The following is a 12,219-nucleotide window of genomic DNA, read 5'->3' as shown; positions in this document are numbered from 1 at the left end:
ACAATACATCCATTACCAATATTAACATCTTTTACTTTATTGTAATATCGAGTTTTTTGCACTTTCTGTTATATTTATTATTTATGCATGATATACATGCATGATATTTGCATTTAATGAAATATATTTCATCCTTTAAATGCAAACAACTAGGCTAATTGATAGTCCTTGTTTGCTGAGAAGCTTTCATTAAATCATAATATAGCTAATTTTGGGGGGTATGATATTGATGATAATTTATGTGCTTAACCTCACTTCAAAGTTTAAATTTAATTTGTGCATGGATGGTTTATTTACTAATGGTTGAGAAATACCAATAGACTAAAAAAATAAAATAAAATAATTTCAATATTAATAATTTATTTCTTTATATATAATTATTTTCCTTATATCACTATATATATATATATATATAACTTTTTTTGATTTTATATTCTATCAGTTAATGAAATTATTTTTTCCTATTATTTTCCAGTCAACAAGTTTTTGTAAATAATGATTCATATTAATCTCGGTGTAGAAAATAGAAACAAGAAAATTATTACTTCAATATTAACAATTCATTTGTTTATATATAATTATTTCCCTTATATTATTATCTAAATATATAGAACATGATATAATTTTTATTTCATATATATAACTATTTTTTAATTTAACATTTTTTGGTTTTGATTTCTATTAATCAATGCAAATCAATCTTTTGCTATTATTTTTAGCTCCAAAAGTTTTTGTAAATGATGATTCATATTAATCTCCATGTGAGCTTAAGGTGGTAGGACAACCATTGAACATATCCCCACTATTTAATTTGGAAGCTCCCATCCAATTCCAATATATAACTGCCTATGTGGGTAAGAATGACAAGGTCTTCATTACACTAAGAAGAGCATGGTGCATTTTATAGCCTAGTATTGAGGAGAGTGTAAATGATTGGATGGTAGGATGACCATTGAACATATCCCCAACATTCAATTTAGAAGCTCCTATCTAATTCCAATATATAACTGCCTATATGGGTAAGAATGACAAAGCGCTCATTACACCAAAAGGAGTAAGATGTATTTTATAGCCTGGTATTGAAAAGTGAATTTTTACCATGTCCATAATGTGATGCCCCATATAATATGTTGTACAAAACTAAACATATAATGGTATTAAATTTAATTTAAGTAAATTGATAATCATTTATAAACCTTTGTATATAAAAAATAAAGTTATAAAATGAAATCATATCAACTATTAGAGAAAAATGAGCTTGAGGCAATTCTATTTGGTGCCCCACACACACACATATATATTTGATCAAGCAAGAACATTAGTAACAAGAACATTAGTAATAAGGGATTTATATCTCAATTGTTTTTGGATCCTTCCATGTTTAATAGATTAATATAGATTTACACTAATGTGTATTTTTATTTATGGGATCTTATATGCAATTTTACAAATTACTTATTAAAACAAAAACTAACTATCCATATGAAAAAAAATATATATATATATTTTTTTCTATGTTAAGACTAAACTAAGTACCCACGGAGAATTGAACCGGTGACCTATCGCAAGGAGTGCCTTAACAGCGCATCCATTCACCGTCAATCCAAAGCCCCATGGGCGAAAAAAAATAAAAATATTTAATAATAATAATAATAATAATAATTATAGTTAGAAAATTTAAATGACTTCTTGATGTTTTTATAATATTTGTGATTAAATTTTTAAAACAAATATTTCATGTAATATATATATATATATATAATTAATATCCATCACATGTTCAATTGTAATTATTATTATTATTATTTTTTCCAAAGAAAAATCGCAATTTTATTTAACCTGAAAAACAAGGAACAAAATTACATTTTGTAGATGCTCGAAAGTGTTGACACCTAATCATCAGGATTGGGTGAATATAATGTAAATAAATAAGTAATATGAACAGTCATCGGGAGATGAAGTGAACAGTCTCCCTCATGTATATAATAAAGACCAACCTAAAGGAATACAATGAATTGAATTTTGTGGAGTTACTACCTGGCTTGACATGGTATCAGAGCAGGCGCCATTTTTGGCTTTCCTCTGCTTTGTAACTCCATATTCTGCCTATGTTCTACCTTGCATACAAAAATCTACTCCTCTGCTCTGCATTCAAAAGTGCTATCCATATAATACGCTGGCCATTTAAAAGCGTTGCCCACATGAACATTGTGGTGTCAGTTGCCTGACATTTTCTCTCAAGCCTACTTGTACACTTGACTGCTACACTACTCGATACCCGCCTTCAACCATTGACTGTGCCTGTTCATAATTGTCCCCCCTGCGTTGATTGCTGGCACATTTTTTTTGGGTGTAACGTCTCTCTGTTTTACAGAAGAAGAGCATTTGGTGTCAGAGCGTTTGATGAATGCCCAACTCCCACAGAGAAACGCCCAGCTCCACGAATTTGCTCATCTCATAGCAAACTGGTAGCAGATTTTTTTTTTCAAAACGCGTGAACCCTGTTCACCGGTTTCTTTTGCGACTTCATCTTCTTATTTTTGAGATTTTTATCCGCTGGTGTTTTCATATCTGCTGTGGTATCATAAACGCTGCTCTTTTTATGTAATTATCAGAGCACTAGTATCATAAACGTTGGTCTTTTTATCAGAGCGCCGGTATCATAAACGCTGGTTTTTTTATGGTTTTTTTATGTAATTATCAGAGCGCTGATATCATAAACGCTGGTCTTTTTATGTAATTATCAGAGCGCTGGTATCATAAACGCTGGTCTTTTTATGTAATTATCAGAGCGCTGTTGGTATCAAAGCGATTCCTCTGTTCAACGCAGTATAGATGCTGCTCCTTTATGTAATCATCGCAGTATTATATATGGTCTTTTTATGGTATTTTTATGTAATCATCAGAGCGCTGTTGGTATCAAAGCGATTCCTCTATTCAACCATGTCGAGCGAAGACCAAGGTTTCTGATTCCTTGATGCAAATGTGCTCCTTGCGGCGGTTCGGCGTTTGTGCTCACTCCATACAGGAGTTGATAAGTATAAGAGCGCTGTTGGTGTCAAAGCACAGAACAGGCCTGTAAAGGCTCCAGCTCTCCAAGCCTGAGCTCCCGGCCCTTTGTGACCACCGCCCCTTGTTGATCGTGAGAAGACTTGTTTGTTGTTAGTTTTTTTTTTTACCAAGATAGGAAATCTTCAAAAGATGAAGTGCAGATCTACACATGGAGGGATGCTACACTCCGAGAGCTTGGAATGCTGTATATACCTCTATTGAATGCACTATAAGGTTTTGTGTATTTACGCTGTCCAATTCAGAGCGTTGTCCAGTTGAATGCGCTGTACAGTCTTGCGTATTGACATTTAAATTTCTGTCTAGTCATATCAGAATTATATTTTTTCCCATTAAGAGTAAAATTTTGCAGCAGAAGTTTTTGTTACAGTATGCATTCAATCATATCAATTGTGGGAATAGTTCTCATTGGCAAAGAGAACTATCCTGAGTGGTCCCGGATGATAAAACACATGCTAATTTTCAATGAGTTGTGGAAAGGAGTGTGTGTTGGAGACGGAGACAAAGAGCCAGAACAACCTACATCAGACAAAGAGCTCGTCATTTGGGAAAACAAGAACAACAAAGCTTATGCATTAATCGCAGCATCTGTAAATGAAGAGGTGAGTCGCCATATTTCGCCATTTTCAACTGCTTTTGAAGCCTTACAAAAGCTGAAAGAACTCTATGACTCACATTTTTCTCTTGAATTTATTCAACTCATGATTAAACTCTTCACTCTTGAACTGCAAAATAATGATCCTCTTGCTCTTGCATTTGAAGTAAAATCTATATTGCATGATATTAAATCCACTAAGGTTGAATTGGATACTCCTCTTATTGATTTTCTCAAGGCACTTTATCCTACTTACTCCAATTATCTTGAGTCATTGCAAGCAAATGGAAATCTCAAAGATATCACCTTTGACTCTCTTGTGAAAAAGTTTGCTGAAAGAGAGAAAGCTTTTGGAAAGAAGACAGCCCCTGAATCTTCTGAAGAGGCTGTGTGCCTTGCTCATAAAGAAAAGAATCCTGCTAAAGATTCTTCCAGAGGAAGAGGTGGTCGAAGAGGAAGAGGAAGATATTTCAGAGGAAGGGGGGGCAGACACTCTCAAGGAGAAAAGGCAGATTTGCACTGCATACGCTGCAAAAGAAATGGATCACATGATGCCTCTACATGCAAGTTACCATGGGACAAAATTGAGCAGCAAAGAAACCAATAGAAAGGTAAAATTGATGATACAGACAAAGGTAAAGCACCTGAATCTGCTCACTATGTTGTGGCACAATGTAATATTGGAGTAAATGAAGATTTATTTAATGCTTCACTTGCTTCTTGGAAAAATGATTGGTTACTTGATTCAGGAGCAACTTGCCACATGACTCATAGAAAAGATTTTTTTGAAGAATTTACTAACAATGTTGATGGAGCAGTATACTTTGCAGACCAATAAAAAATCAAGCCATCAGGGCTTGGCATAATCAGGCTTCAATTGCCTGGTCTTCCAGACTTTCTTCTGCATCATGTTCTCTATCTCCCACAGCTCAAGAGAAACTTGCTGTCCTTGGTCCACATCCGCCAGCAAGGTCATTCCATTCATATGTTTGATGGCAAGCTTGAGGTAAGAAAATCATCTGACATGGAGTGGAGTTGATTGTACTTGTTTCACCTACAAATCTTCAAGAATTTTCCTGAGCCACACAATTTCTGTTGTGGAGTTACTACCACTCACTTGTCATGAGGGGAATAGAAGAAGAAAGGCTTCTCAAGCTGCAAGGAACCTCTGCTCGTGCACAACATTTCTCATACAATTCTCATCATGAAGAAGGTACACTTCCATCAAGTTTATTATGACATGCTAGATTGGACATTTGAACTATGACAACCTTTGCTTGTTGAAGAAAAATGGTGTTGCTGGTTTGCCTACAATTCCTAGGAAACTTAAGCAATGTGATGCTTGCATTCTAGGAAAGCATAGCAAACAGTCTTTTCATGATTCACATTCAAGAGCACATAGAAAACTTGAACTCATTCATTCAGATTTATGTGGTCCAATGCCCGTTCCTTCTGCAAATGGAAATAAATATATGATGACATTTATTGATGACTACACCAGAATGTGTTGGGTTTATTTATTGAAGAAAAAATATGATGCTTTTCAAACATTCAAGAACTTTCATAAATGGATTGAAAATGATGTACAATCTCATATTGGGTCTATTCGCACTGATAATGGAAAAAAATACACATCAAATGAATTTGAAAACTATCTTTGCCAACATGGGATCAAACATCAAACAACTGTGCCTATAATCCCCAACAGAATGGTGTAGCTGAAAGAATGAATAGGACAATCTTAAATATAGTACGATCCATGCTCTTCTTCAAAAATGTAAAGATAATGTTTTGCGCTGATGCTGTTCTATGTGCTGCATATATAAAGAATAGATGTCCATCTAATGCTATCAGAAACAAAACTCCATATGAAATGTGGTATGGACATGTTCCTTCGGTAAAGCATCTTAGGTTCTTTGGTTCCACTTGTTATGCCTTGATACCAAAGGTACATAGAAACAAACTTGGTGCAAGAAGTTGTAAGTGTATCTTCCTAGGGGTATTCAAACACCTCCAAAGCATACCATCTCTATGATGCAGTAAATAAAAAGTTTGTTGTATCTAGAGATGTAATTTTTCTTGAATCATCCAAAACTGATAATGTTGTTGAGCGACAACTTGATCGCTTGGATAGATTCGCAAAAGAAAAATCATTTCAAGAATTTGATAATCAGATTCCACATCTTGAAGGGGGGATTCCTATACTAGATCAACATGTGGAATCTTCTTCTGAAGAACACTCTCCCCTGCATGAAACTCCAACAACGGATGATGCTTTAGGTGATGTGATTGACATAATTGGGAGACTCAATCTTGATTCAGTCCCAACTCAATCAGCAAAGAAGCCTGGACCATCTAAAAAAGGTCCCCCAAAGTGGCTGACAAAGACACTTGAAAGTGTTCATCCTGATGAGGTTGGAAAGACCGGAAATAGAAATTCAAACCGACAAAATGGAGGTGATGTAGATGACTCTAATTCACGTGTTGATATGGATGTTTCTTATGATTGCGAATTAAACTTGTCTACATATTTTGAACCAACTTCCTTCAAAGAAGCTGCTTCTAATGATGAATGGAAAGAAGCGATGCAAAAGGAGTATGATGCCCTCATAAAGAACGACACTTGGAAGCTGGTTGGTCCTCCATTAGGAACCAAACCAATTAGCTGCAAGTGGGTCTACAAAAACAAGTATAAAGATGATGGCTCACTTGACAAGCATAAAGCTAGGCTTGTGGCAAAAGGTTTTGCACAGAAGGAAGGGGTCGATTATGAGGAGACTTTTTCCCCCACAACAAAATGGGCTACCATCTGGACACTCTTTGCCCTAGCAACTCAGAACGGTTGGAAAGTCCATCAAATGGATGTAAAAACTGCTTTCTTGAATGGAGATCTAAAAGAGAATGTTTTTATGTCCCAGCCTGAAGGATTTGCTGTGAAAGGACATGAACATAAAGTATGCAAACTTGTGAAGTCCTTGTATGGCCTCAAACAAGCACCGCGAGCCTGGTATGAAAAACTAGCTGAGCATCTTCTGAAACTCAATTTCAAACGATGATGCAACTTTATTTGTCAAGAAAGTTGGCAAAATAGTTGTATATCTTGTAGTATATGTAGATGATCTTTTGATGATAGGGAATAATGAAAGCTACATTGCATCCATAAAGAAGGAATTAGGGAAAAGTTTTGAAATGACTGATTTGGGCTATGTTCATTACTATCTTGGTATTGAAGTAACCCAACATCTGAAGTCCATATTTCTTTCTCAAAAGAAATACATTGGAGATCTGTTGAACAGGTTTGGCCCGACAGAATGCAATCCTCTTACTACTCCAATGGAACAAAACTTAAAGCTCACATCTATTGAAGGAAAAGAATTTGAGGATGCAACAAAGTATAGACAACTTGTAGGAAGTCTCAACTACCTAGCTACTACCAGACCAGACATTTCGTTTGCTGTTGGAATCCTCTCCAAGTTTATGCAAAAGCCTTGTGAGGGACATTGGTCTGCTGTAAAAAGAGTTCTAAGGTACTTGAAGGGAACTCAAGACTTTGGAATCAAGTATACACAGGTGGATGACTTTAGTTTGATTGGATACTCTGATTCAGACTTGGATGGAGACAAAGAAACTGGGGTATCTACTTCAGGATATGCTATGAGTCTTGGATTAGGAGCTGTCTCCTAGAGATCATGCAAACAATCAATTCCAGCAGATTCCACAACAGAAGCAGAATACGTGGCAGCAGCTGAAGCAACAAAAGAAATTGTGTGGCTCAGGAAAATTCTTGAAGATTTGCAGGTAAAACAAGTACAATCAACTCCACTCATGATTGACAATACCTCTGCAATAAATTTGGCCAAGAACCCAAAGTTCCATGATCGAACGAAGCACATCAATACCAAATATCATCTAATTCGACATCATGTTGAGGCCAAAACAATCCATCTCCGTCATTGTTCCACTAATGAGCAAATTGCCGACATCTTCACCAAAGCACTTGGAAGAGAAAAGCTTGAACGATTCAGAATGATGCTTGGACTCACCAACATCCCTTCAGATTAAGGGGGGGAATGTTGACACCTAATCATCAGGATTGGGTGAATATAATGTAAATAAATAAATAAGTAATATGAACAGTCATCGGGAGATGAAGTGAACAGTCTCCCTCATGTATATAATAAAGACCAACCTAAAGGAATACAATGAATTGAATTTTGTGGAGTTACTACCTGGCCTGACAGAAAGCATTCGATCATGTGAGCCTTTCGGCCGATGCAAAAAAAGAAGAAACTACAAAAAAATTTCATAAATTTGTCAGGGCGAAGTGTGATAAAAATCACTTAGCTTCCCTGTTTTTCCTTTCTTTTTCTCCACTTTCGCTAGACTCCTTGATTGGGAACAACCATTACTATTTCCATCTCCTTCTGGGGGACTTCTTTATCTGAGTTCAATCTCTCAAATACACGGGCTCCCTTTTTTCCGCCCACTTCCTTTTTCAACGAATGCTTCTTCCTTTTGCAACTCTCATACTGTGATCTCTGTTGATTTAGTACCCTTTTGGATAAGAGTCATTTTTCCTGACTTATCCTCCACTCTGACATTTTATTGGTTGCCAGATTGTGTATGTGCTTTTGTGTTTAGAATATTTTCCTTGGGCTTTTCCTTTTTGTTTTCTGAAGTGTTAGGAAATTTCCATCCCCCTGGCTTTGGGGCCTACCTCTTTTTCTTTTTTTGGGCATTTTTTGCTTGTGGGTAAGTATTCTACAAGTGACATGTTTGAAAACAAGTTCAACATTTGAATGTTGTATTCTCATAATCTAACACCTGTGTCCACTGAAATTTTTCATGTTTTAAAAGAAGATGATTAGGAAGACCTTTGCTAAGGTTGATCTCTACACATATCTTGGCAAATGTAAAGATTCCTTTTGTTGTTCTGTCCAGATCCATTTTTTTAAATTGCCCAAAGTATTTCCAATATCCTCCAAGACTTTATGGTGCCATAAAGGAAGAGGGAGGTTTGGCAACCTCACCCAAATCAACATCATTGTTACCACCATGCTTGTTGCATCAAACTCCAGGAACCATGGGGTAACAAAATGCCCAAATCTACCCCAAAACCATGGACCTTTGCTTAGAAAATTTTCCATATCTTCTTGTGTATCAAGTCTTTAAGTCTCAACCAGAAACCATTAGACTGACATATTAGTGCCTTAGATTGTAGATCAACAAAGCATGATTTTACCTTTGGGGTTTTTATGTCCATAATTGGTACCTTGTCCATTTGATCGACAATGTAAGTTCCTAACAGATTTTTGATTTGATGAACTGGAGTGGCAGTCTCCCCTTTTAGTGCATCCTTGAACGAGATAGATCAATTTGGGTTTCTCGGATTTTTATTAGTATTTATAAAGTCTATAGAACCCCCCCCTCCCGCCCCCCTTCATCCTTAGATTTAAAATTATGGTAGAATCCTTTGGCACACCATATAATCCTTCAATTGTAGAGAGTCTTAGAGCACTTTTCCTTTGTATATCAAAACTTGATGTGTTATTGGTAATCCCCAATAATTTTGGATACTTTTCTTCAGTTGCCTTTGATCCAATAGGTTGTAGCCTTTCCATTTAAATTCTTGACAAATATCTGGATTTTTTCTCTTTCTTTCTGGATTTTGTCCAGATATGGCTCTAAATGGTGGAGAGGAGATCCATAGATGCGTTTCTCTAGATGTATATATATTCACTCAAATTTAATCGTGTATGGGGTCTAAGGAATGAAACCCCAAATTAAGAATTTTTTTTTTGCACCAAGAACATCAGAATGGGCACCTTTCTTCTGATTATTTTACATCTAGAAGGGAGAGCCAATTCTTCATGCACAATGGATCCTTCCTTATTTTGAGTCCATGAATCCTCCTCAAATTAGGTTTCCATCATACAAAAGCTCGCATTCCTTTTCAGATCTGGAATCAGAACGTTTGGTCAGCAACCCTGTAATATAGGCCCACCACAACCACTCTATGAAGGTAGATCCATTGCCTTCGAGACAAATTTGGATTCATATCGTTGGTCTTTGGGTCATCATCACGTTCTTAGAACATACATAGTCACGTGGGTCTGTAGCCGAGCAAGGACGCTTTTGGTCCTCAAGGGCCCAATGAACATAATTTCAGAGAGAATAGTTCGCGACCTGTAAAGACACATAACCAACTTTTTCCTTTCGTGGATAAATCCAATATCCCCGCTCCTGAATCCTCCGATGATGCCTACAACCTTCCAGAGTTTGGCATCGACATCATTCGAGAATGTGCATAGAGAAAGCATATCTCTACGCGAAATCACCATCCTCAATTTTATTTAATACTTAGCTGAATTGGAATTATAATAATGAGAAAAGGATAAATATAACAACGAGAAAAGGATAAATATAGGATGGAAAACTTATCTTGGGCTTGAAAACAATTGTAAGTAAATAGATATTTGGATATGGAATAAAAAATCATCTCTTCTATTATTTTATATGGCTACGAGGTTTGGGGTTGCAATGTCTCTAGAGAGTCATGAAGGAAGATAGAATAGATCCAAAAGCTCCTTATAACTTACAATCTCAAGATTAAATGAAATTCTCCTTATCCTATCCTCTTGATTGAAGCAATCCTTCCCCCATTAAAAACATGGCTATGAATATGTATCTTATATATAAAAAGAAGTTAAACAACATGGAGGCCACGAGGTTTCTTAAATTTGCTTCTAACTCTAGCCAAAACCCCCACCTTTAGCTCAAAGGTGGATGCCATAAGGATGCAAGCCTTGGCTAGACCATTGGGGGATAAAGGAAGATATACTTTTGCACAATAAGAATAATATTAAAAATATTATTATTTGAAAATTTAAGGAGAAATTATGGGGTGATAAAGAGTTATACAAAAAAGGGAAACTAATATACTATAAGGAGGTGATAAACCTCAATACTGAAAATAAAAAAAATATCTCTATGTCTTGACTAATGTTAAGAAGAAAATGAACATTACTAAAATAACAACTTCTCATGAGCTACATAATGGAATTGGGAGTTGGTCAATTCCCAAAACACCATGGGATGGATGTGTTTTTCATCTTTGCTATATTTGGAGAGTTGGAAATGAAAAACACTTTATCTTAAATTGTCACACTAACATTCATTTAATTTTCAAAATATTTGTCACATTATCAACCTTTTAAACATTTTAAGTAAGCAAAATTGTAGTGATCATTGAGTGCTTCTCTTAATACTTTTGGAGCATATAAATAAAATGCTAAAAAAATCCAAGTAATCTCTTACCTTCATAAAATAAAGATAAACCATATCAATCTTACTTGAGGTTAACTATTGTCATTATCATATTTACACCGAAAAATAAAAATAAAAATAAAAATAAAAATGATATCTAAACCTTCTATAATAACTCCAACCAAGCTACTCTCCTAAGTAATAACTCTAACCCTAAACCCCTATGTATAAATGAGGATTGTGACTTAGCTAATAGATTCCAAAGAAATTCTGAAGACACAACTGAGAACCTATTTGGTACCAAGCTTATCAAGCTTTGCGATTCCCATGACATGCTAATTTGTAATGGAATTAATAAGTGGCCAACCTATGGGTAGAGGACTTGTATTCATGGGTTTGGAAGTAGTGTTGTGGTTTATACAATATCATCCACCCATGTTCTCAACCATATTGTAAGATTTGACCTCCTAAATAGCCAAAAGCCTAATTCATACCATAGACCTTTATCCTTAACCCTAAATCTTGACATGCACACCAACCACATGCAAAAGAATTATGAGGGTCAAAGACACATTCGTTTTGATAGAAGTAAAATGGATCTCTTCTTATATGATTTAAAGAGGGATTTAGGTTTCTTAACGTATAATGATAACATTGATCACATCTAATATAATTTTACTACAACCCTTTCCACTACCATTAACAAATTCTCCACTGAGGTGTCATGTAAAAAGAATGATAGAACTTCCAACCCTTGGTATGATTATGATTGTAAAAATGGTAGGAAAATGATTGGAGATGCTCCCAAAAGAACAGTAAAATTTGAGAAAATAAGTGTGTATAGAGCTCTTATCAAAAGGAAGGAAAGGTCCCATTGGGCAATTTAATTGTAAGTTAAATTACTTAGCATAAAATTATTAATCCAAATTCACATACTTGTGAAACACACTTATACAATATATGCTAGAAAAATAACTTTCACTTTCAAAAGTAAAATCTAATCTATTGAAAGAAATTGCAAGAATAAAATCCTAATCATGAATATATCTAACATGAACACATGTCACACTTCCTAGGAAAGCAAGACACAAACTTCAATAAGATTTAATCTATGGAAAACATTTGAAATTAATCTAGGAAAGCACGTAAATTTAATCTATAAAATCATGTAAAATTAATATATGAAAGCATGAAAACTTAATATAGAAAAACGAGTAAATTTAATCTATGAAATCTTGTAAATTTAATTTAGGAAGTAATTGAAATCTATTTCTATGAAAACTCAAAGA

This window comes from Pinus tabuliformis, chromosome 5_2 (assembly GCF_031772625.1).
Source record: "Pinus tabuliformis cultivar Carrire ecotype Pingquan chromosome 5_2, CPIR1, whole genome shotgun sequence".
Lineage (NCBI taxonomy): Eukaryota > Viridiplantae > Streptophyta > Pinopsida > Pinales > Pinaceae > Pinus > Pinus tabuliformis.
The sequence above is the reverse complement of the archived record's forward strand: the minus strand, read 5'-3'. Positions refer to the sequence as shown.